We start from the raw sequence: 7,334 nt of genomic DNA, 5'->3' as shown, positions 1-7,334 counted from the left end.
TGGAGACCACAGAGTGCTCCTTTGTCAAATGAGTGGGAGGTAGTCCACCAGGTTATGTTGCCGACCTGCTATAGAGAAAGAGTTTTGGCAGCTGCTCATGATGATCCTATGGGGGGACATCAAGGTATAAATATTACGTATCACAAAATTTTAAAGTATTTTTTCTGGCCCAAGCTGAAAAGCGATGTGGCAAAATTTTGTAATGCGTGTATTGTTTGTCAACTGGTTGGGAAACCAAACCAGACTCCACCTAAAGCTCCTCTAAGGCCTATTGCCGTGCCAGAGGAACCATTTTCTCATGTGGTAATGGACTGTGTTGGACCATTACCTAGAACTATGTCTGGTAATATTTACCTAATCACAATGATGTGTATCACTACTCTTTACCCAGAGGCTTTTGCTGTAAGGAACATCCGAGCAAAAACTGTTGATGCTCGTATGTTGCAATTTTTTTCCACTTTTGGACTGCCTCGGGTCGTGCAAACTGACAATGGTACTAATTTTAAGTCTGATATTTTTGAGCAATTTTGTAAGGAACATGGAATAACTCATAAGGTTTCCAGCCCATACCATCCACAGAGTCAGGGGGTAATTGAACGTTTCCATCTAACTCTGAAGCAGATGTTGAAGACATCGTGCGAGAGTTCCCACACCTTCTGGGATGAGAATTTACCGTATGTTTTGTTTGCGGCTAGAGAGGGATTACAAAGTTCACTGGGTTGTTCTCCTTTTGAGTTAGTCTTTGGCCATAAAGTTCGTGGACCCTTGCAAATGTTACAGGAGAATCTGTTAGGGAACGTAACGTTAACCGAAGGTTCGGCTTTCTTTGCGCAACACCACCAGAGACTCAAGGATGGATTGGATTGGATTGATGTCCATAGGGAATGGAAAGGATGGGGGAGGTAGAGGGATGGGGAGATGAAATTCAGGAAGAGGATGCGGGTGTAGAGAGAGAGGAGGTTTGAAAGTTCGGTGGCCTGTCCACCATGGGTTGACATTTTTGTATGTGTTGTTTGTTTGCGTATGTGTTATGTTGGGTTGTCAGTACATTGGCTGGGGGGGCTAGTGTTTGTGACCTTGTTGGTGTCCTAAAGCACTAGAGCCGATGGAGTTGGCTGAAGGAGGCTAATCTTAGAAACATCAGGGTAGTTACACTTCTGCCGCCACGACAAATGGTTTTTTGGTTTTATATTTTTTTTGTAGGTGTTTTATTTATTTATATATTTTTTTTTTTTTTTTTTTTTTTTTTTTTTTTTTTTTTTTTTTTTATTTTTTTTTTTTTTTTTTTTTTTTTTTTTTTAGACTCAAGGACTGCAAGGCGGCTGCATTAAAGTATCTTGGCAAGGCCCAAGAAAAGATGAAAGAACGTAACGATGCTAAATCTAAGTTACGGGTATTTCAGCCTGGCGACCCTGTCCTGGTATTAAAGCCTCGACTTGGGTACACTATGTCCCACAAGTACGAAGGCCCCTACATTGTGACAGAAAAGACTGGGGACCTCACGTACAAAGTGAGGCACTCTGACAAACGTAACCAGGTAATGCTCATACATGTAAATCGGCTGAAGAAGTTCCAGGGCCCCAGGCCCATTGCACTAACCAATGTTTCCATTTCCAGTGAGAGAGGGGATGATTGTTCTGGGGACGCAACTAATCTCATTTTCAATAATTCTAGTTCTGTGAATGCTGTGGAGGAGGGACTGTCCCATTTGCAGATGGCCCAACGTGAAGAGGTGCAGTCGTTGGTTGACGAATTCTCCAGTCTGTTCGGGGAGGTCCCGACCCAGACTGATGCCATTTGCCATGATGTCGAGTTGACGGACTACACTCCCATTCGCCTTCAACCCTATCGGATGAGTCCAGAAAAGAAGGCCATCGTACGGAAGGAGGTCGACTTCTTGCTCCAGCACGGCCTCATCCGGCCGAGCCAGGGCTCTTGGTGCTCGCCCTGCCTTTTGGTCCCTAAATCAGACGGCTCCTGGCGATTATGCACCGACTATCGGCAGCTCAACAAGGTGACCATTGTGGATGCCTATCCGCTGCCCCTCCTCGAGGACTACATCGACGAGCTGGGAAATGCCAAGTACGTCTCGAAATTTGACCTCTCGAGGGGGTATTATCAAATCCCACTCACTGAACGTGCTAAACAGCTAACTGCGTTCGTGACACCCGAGGGTGTTTTTGAGTATCAAGTACAATACAATACAATACAATACAATTTTATTTAGGTAAGGTACATACATACAATAAATTTTTACAAGGATTGGTTGACTTATAATTAGAGCTAGTACATACAATGCCTAAAGCCATTATTACGCAAAGCGTTTCGGGCATGATAAACTTAAATGACAAGCTTAATACTAATTGAGCATAATGAGTAGAATGAAAACAAGAAATGAAAACATAGATGAAAAAGCAGCACAAATACAATTATGTCGACAAACAGCGCTCTTTAAAGAAAAAAACAGACATTGGTTGACAATAGAAGGGTAAGGTAGGTTACAGGGAATTTATTAGGTATAGCTTCGCTTTTAACTTAAACTGGTTGAGAGAGGTACAGTCTATAACATGGTTGGGAAGGTCATTCCACATTCTGGGCCCCTTGATTTGTAGAGCATTTCTAGTTTGATTAAGTCGTACTCTAGGAATATCAAAACTGTATTTATTTCTGGTGTGATGCTCATGGGTTCTGTTACAACCTTCTATGAAGCTTTTGAGATCAGGATTGGCATTATAGTTTAGCGTTTTATATATGTATACTACACATGAGAGAATGTGCAGTGACTTAATGTCTAACATATTCAGAGATTTGAGTAGGGGTACCGAGTGATGTCTGGGGCCAGAATTGGATATTGTCCGAATAGCAGCTTTGCGTTGAGTAATTAGAGGACGTAAGTGATTTTGGGTAGTAGAGCCCCAAGCACAAATACCATAGTTGAAAGTGTTACCGTTCGGCTTGCGTAATGCCCCTGCCACGTTCCAGAGACTCATGAACTCTCTGCTCGCTAGGGTGCCAAATTGTCAGGCGTATTTAGATGATATCGTGCTCTTTGACAGTAATTGGGCTGACCACATAGCTAGGTTACACCAGTTGTTTGCAATCTTGAAAAGGGCAAATCTTACCTTAAATGCTAAAAAGTGTCATTTTGGCCAAGGCACAGTGACGTACTTCGGTTATGAAGTGGGCCAAGGAAAAGTGTTACCTCGGCAAGATAAAATCAGTGCCATTCTGGAGTATCCAGTACTAAAGTCTAAAAAAGACGTTCAAAGATTTATCGGTATGTGTGCGTACTATCGACGTTTTTGTCAGAACTTTTCCAGTGTTGCCACTCCTCTCACAGACTTGTTGCGGAAAGCCGTTAAATTTAAGTGGTCATCAGACTGTGCAGAGGCATTTAAAAATTTGAAATTGATCTTAGCTTCCGCCCCAGTGCTTGCTAGTCCAAGGTCCGACCTACCGTTTAAAATTCATGTTGACGCGTCTGACTCGGGTGCTGGTGCAGTGTTGTTGCAAACTGGGGATGATCAGGTGGAACACCCAGTATATTATTACTCTGTGAAATTCGACAAGGCGCAACGCAATTATTCAGTGGTAGAAAAAGAGGCGTTGGCGCTAGTGTTAACATGTAAAAAGTTCGAAGTTTACCTCACAGGTAATATAGTGGAAGTGTACACGGACCATAACCCACTAGTCTTCCTGACTCAGATGAAGGGTAAGAATAAACGCATCCTCAGGTGGGCGTTGTACCTACAGGACTTCAATCTTTCCATTACCCACCTATATACCGGGCAGACTCAACGTGATAGCCGACGCTCTGTCCCGGTTGCCTGAATAACATTCATCTGAGCCACAGAAAGCCATTTACCAACTGTCATTCTTTAGTTAATTTTTTTTTAGGTTCTCCTGTGACATTAAATATTCCGTGTCCAATTTATTTACTTCCCTGTTCTTTTATTTTTTTTGTGTATGTTTTTTTTTTTCTTTCAGAGAACTCCTTTGTATTTTTTTGCAGAGAAATTGTTTTTGATTGATTTTTTGTTTTTGTCATGTTTTTTCTTTTTATTCTCTGTATACTCTTACAAAAAAATATGACTACTATTCTAGTAGTCACATTTTTTTTTCTCTGAAGGGGGGAGGAGTGTTACGACCCTGGGTTCTCCAGTGGAAACCAGAGGTCAAAATTGATCTATTAAACTTTCTGGTAGTACAGTTGAGTGCATCTCGAGCGGCAATTGTTTGTATCTTCCCTGCCAGACGTAAGACTATTATTGTTTCTCAAAGAGCATTTAAAGACTGAGCTGGGGGTTGATTATTAAATAATAACATAGGCACCAACTTTGCTTACTAATACTTTCTAATCATTTGTAAAGTAACAATACGTTGCATAGGGGAAGATCTTTAATGTGCTTAGCTGCACGATCAATTAGGCTCCTTCCGGCACCACGACATGGGAGGCCTAGCTGGTCGCTAGGAGGTTCCTTCTCTGGCTGGCGTTCGTGCGGACAAGACCTACTCTGTGGCTGCACCCCTAATCTCCTCCCTTCTCCTCTTACTTATTTCCCTTACCTTAAGTTCCTGTACCCTTAAGTTAAGTATTGTATGATTTCTAAGTGTACCTACTCTGGTAGTAACGATTGGTGAGACCTGGGGGTAGTAGTTGACAGTGTTTTGGGTAACCCTAAGTGTTGTGTTTTGTATTAGGGTACCACATGGTCTCACTACCCTAAGCTGCATCCAGCTTCAGTGCTTATCCAGTAGTACTTTACCCTAGCTTGTTATTAGTGTAAACCTTGTATCCTGCCTAAGTGGACCAAGGCTTTTAACGTAAGATAGTGTGGTAAAGTTATTATTATTATTGTTATTGGTGTGAGTGTATATGGGGGGTTGTTAAGGGGTTAATAAATAAGTACATGAATTACAGAGTATCCCTTCTTCCTGTGTGGAGTGCATTGATCAACCCTTAGACTAACATATATGGTCTAGTAGCAAGTTATTACTACTGTGGATAGTTTATTTTGGGGGCCGGGCCTTTTAGCTCTCCCATATTTGATACTCTGTCTTCTAACTACCCTTACCCCTTAATAGTACCAGTTCCCCCATAGAAGCCCCACACACCATTATTTATAACAGTTGCCTCAGCTTATAAGGTAAATAAAATAAGCATTTCTCAAATAAGTAGCTGCCTCACCTCACTGCCTTACTGCTACATAGCCTTCCCGCCATGGTGCCTTCTTTTGATAATTACTTGTTCCACACCCAAATTGTATAACAGGAAGAGGTCTTGGACTCCTACTTCCCTCTCTCTTTTTTAATAGTCTATATAGTCATAATTAAAGCTTTAAGTATTCAATGAATAAAGTTTTTGACATTTTTACCCTTCTCCTTACCTAACATCATTTGTGCAGCATATTTTTATTTTATGTCTCACCCAGATTTAATTTCAAAATAAAACCAAACTAAATAAATTAGAAAAGGGTATGTATAGCTAAGGTACACCCTTACTATAGGTGAACAGAGGCATTTGGTGATAGTAAATGATCCCATCAGGCAGGGCTCATCACCTTCTCTCATATTTCATGCTCAACAGTGTTTATTTACTTTATTTAAAGACATATTTACTTTAAGTCTCAAGCAGAGAATGCATATATAACTAACACGAAGGACTCCTCTTCACTAGATTCAAGTTTTATAATCTTTTGTTTATGTTCCAAAATCTTAAAATCGATCCCAGTGTTATGTAGTAGAGAAAAATTGAGTTATATCCAGTTTACGTAAAGCTACGAGTGGTCGAAACCACACTTAGATCCCGGAATGAACTTACGAAGGTTTTTCCACTTAGTGTAGCTACTTGAATACCGCCGTAGCCGCCACGAAGGCGCTAAGAAGGAAAACATTCGTAGCTAAGAAGAAAAACCTTTGTAAGTACCTTCCTGAATCCGGCCCCTGGAGGGGAAGGCAGATGGGAGACAGTGGAGGGGTCTGATTCATTGGTATGGGTTTGGAGGTTAGGTGGTGGTGGTGGTGTGACACCGTGGGTAGAGATTGAGGTGTGGGTGGGTGGGTTCCCTGGAGGGGAAAGAGGTGGGAAGGCCTCAGGAATGGGGGAGCGGTGGTGGCTGGCTACACCACCCCCGCCCCACGCCTGATTCCCCCCCCCACCCTGGGTTCCCTTGTTCACTGAGTGATAACTACATCGCTTTGAGGCTCACTTTCTTCTGTCCCTTCTCAAATCGCCTCCTTGGTGAGTGTTCTGCTGGTGGGGGAGGCTGTTCCATGGGTGTGAGGACCTGTGAGGTGGATAACAGGGTCTCAGAGGATACTGGGACGAGGGGCGGGGCATCCAGTGAAGGGGGAGGGTATGGGGTGAAAGGGGAGGGAGGACGGGAAGGAAAGGGGAGGAGGGAGGACTCGGGAGGAGGGGAGGGGTAGAAGGGTGGGGATTGGGTGTGGGGGGAGGGAGATTTGGCTGAACATTTGAGTGGGGGTAGGGGGGTTTTCTATGCAGAGGAGGGAGGCGGGGTTGTCCTCCCTTCTGGTGTTACTGGGTAGCTGGTTGTGGGTTCCCCCCTCGCTTCTGGGGGTGTTGTGTTGGGAGCTGTGACTTCCTGGTTTTCCCCTCTCGCCCTGCGCCTCTTCCTTGCTTCTGCCGCCACGGCTCTCTCCTCCCTTGTCATGTCTCTCTGGAGGAATACATTTTTGAATTTTCCTGCGTTTTTCAGGGAGCTCTTCCTTGATAGGATCTTCTCCTTTGTGCTCTCATTGGCAAACACTATCTTTATCATTCGGTCTCGATCTTTGTTGTACCAACCTAGCCTGAAAACCTTCTCAATGCTATGCTCAGCCCCTTCCATGTCTAGTGCCTTTAGTACTTTTTTCACTGCTGCTTTGTCCTTGTCATTCCACTCTGTCCTATTAGAGCCTTCCTGCTCTTTAATACCCACAGCAACCACTGATCTGTTCCTTTCCAGCAGTTGGCTAGTGGAGCGTGCCGCCTCCTGTGAGGTGGCTGCTTTCATGGCCACCTCCATCACTGCAGTCATTTCTTCAGAGTTATTTTTTTTAGTATTTCTGCAAATGTTGCTTTTATTGTGGCATTCTCATTCAAAAAACTATTACCACCTTCTCCCTGGATGGTTTTCTGATTCTCAGACTCGATACCATTCTCTTTGAGGGCTCTAATCTCCTCCTTTGCTGCTGTCAGCTCTCTTTTCAGGTTGCTTATTTCGTTCTTCATTTCCTGCATCATTTCTTGCATCTCACTCTTGATGTCCTCCAGAAACTGGGCGAACATTTCCTTCATTTCGTCACCTTGGCTCTTCCCTGTTCCCCTGGTA

Source organism: Procambarus clarkii, chromosome 11, assembly GCF_040958095.1.
Source record: "Procambarus clarkii isolate CNS0578487 chromosome 11, FALCON_Pclarkii_2.0, whole genome shotgun sequence".
Taxonomy (NCBI): domain Eukaryota; kingdom Metazoa; phylum Arthropoda; class Malacostraca; order Decapoda; family Cambaridae; genus Procambarus; species Procambarus clarkii.
The sequence above is the reverse complement of the archived record's forward strand: the minus strand, read 5'-3'. Positions refer to the sequence as shown.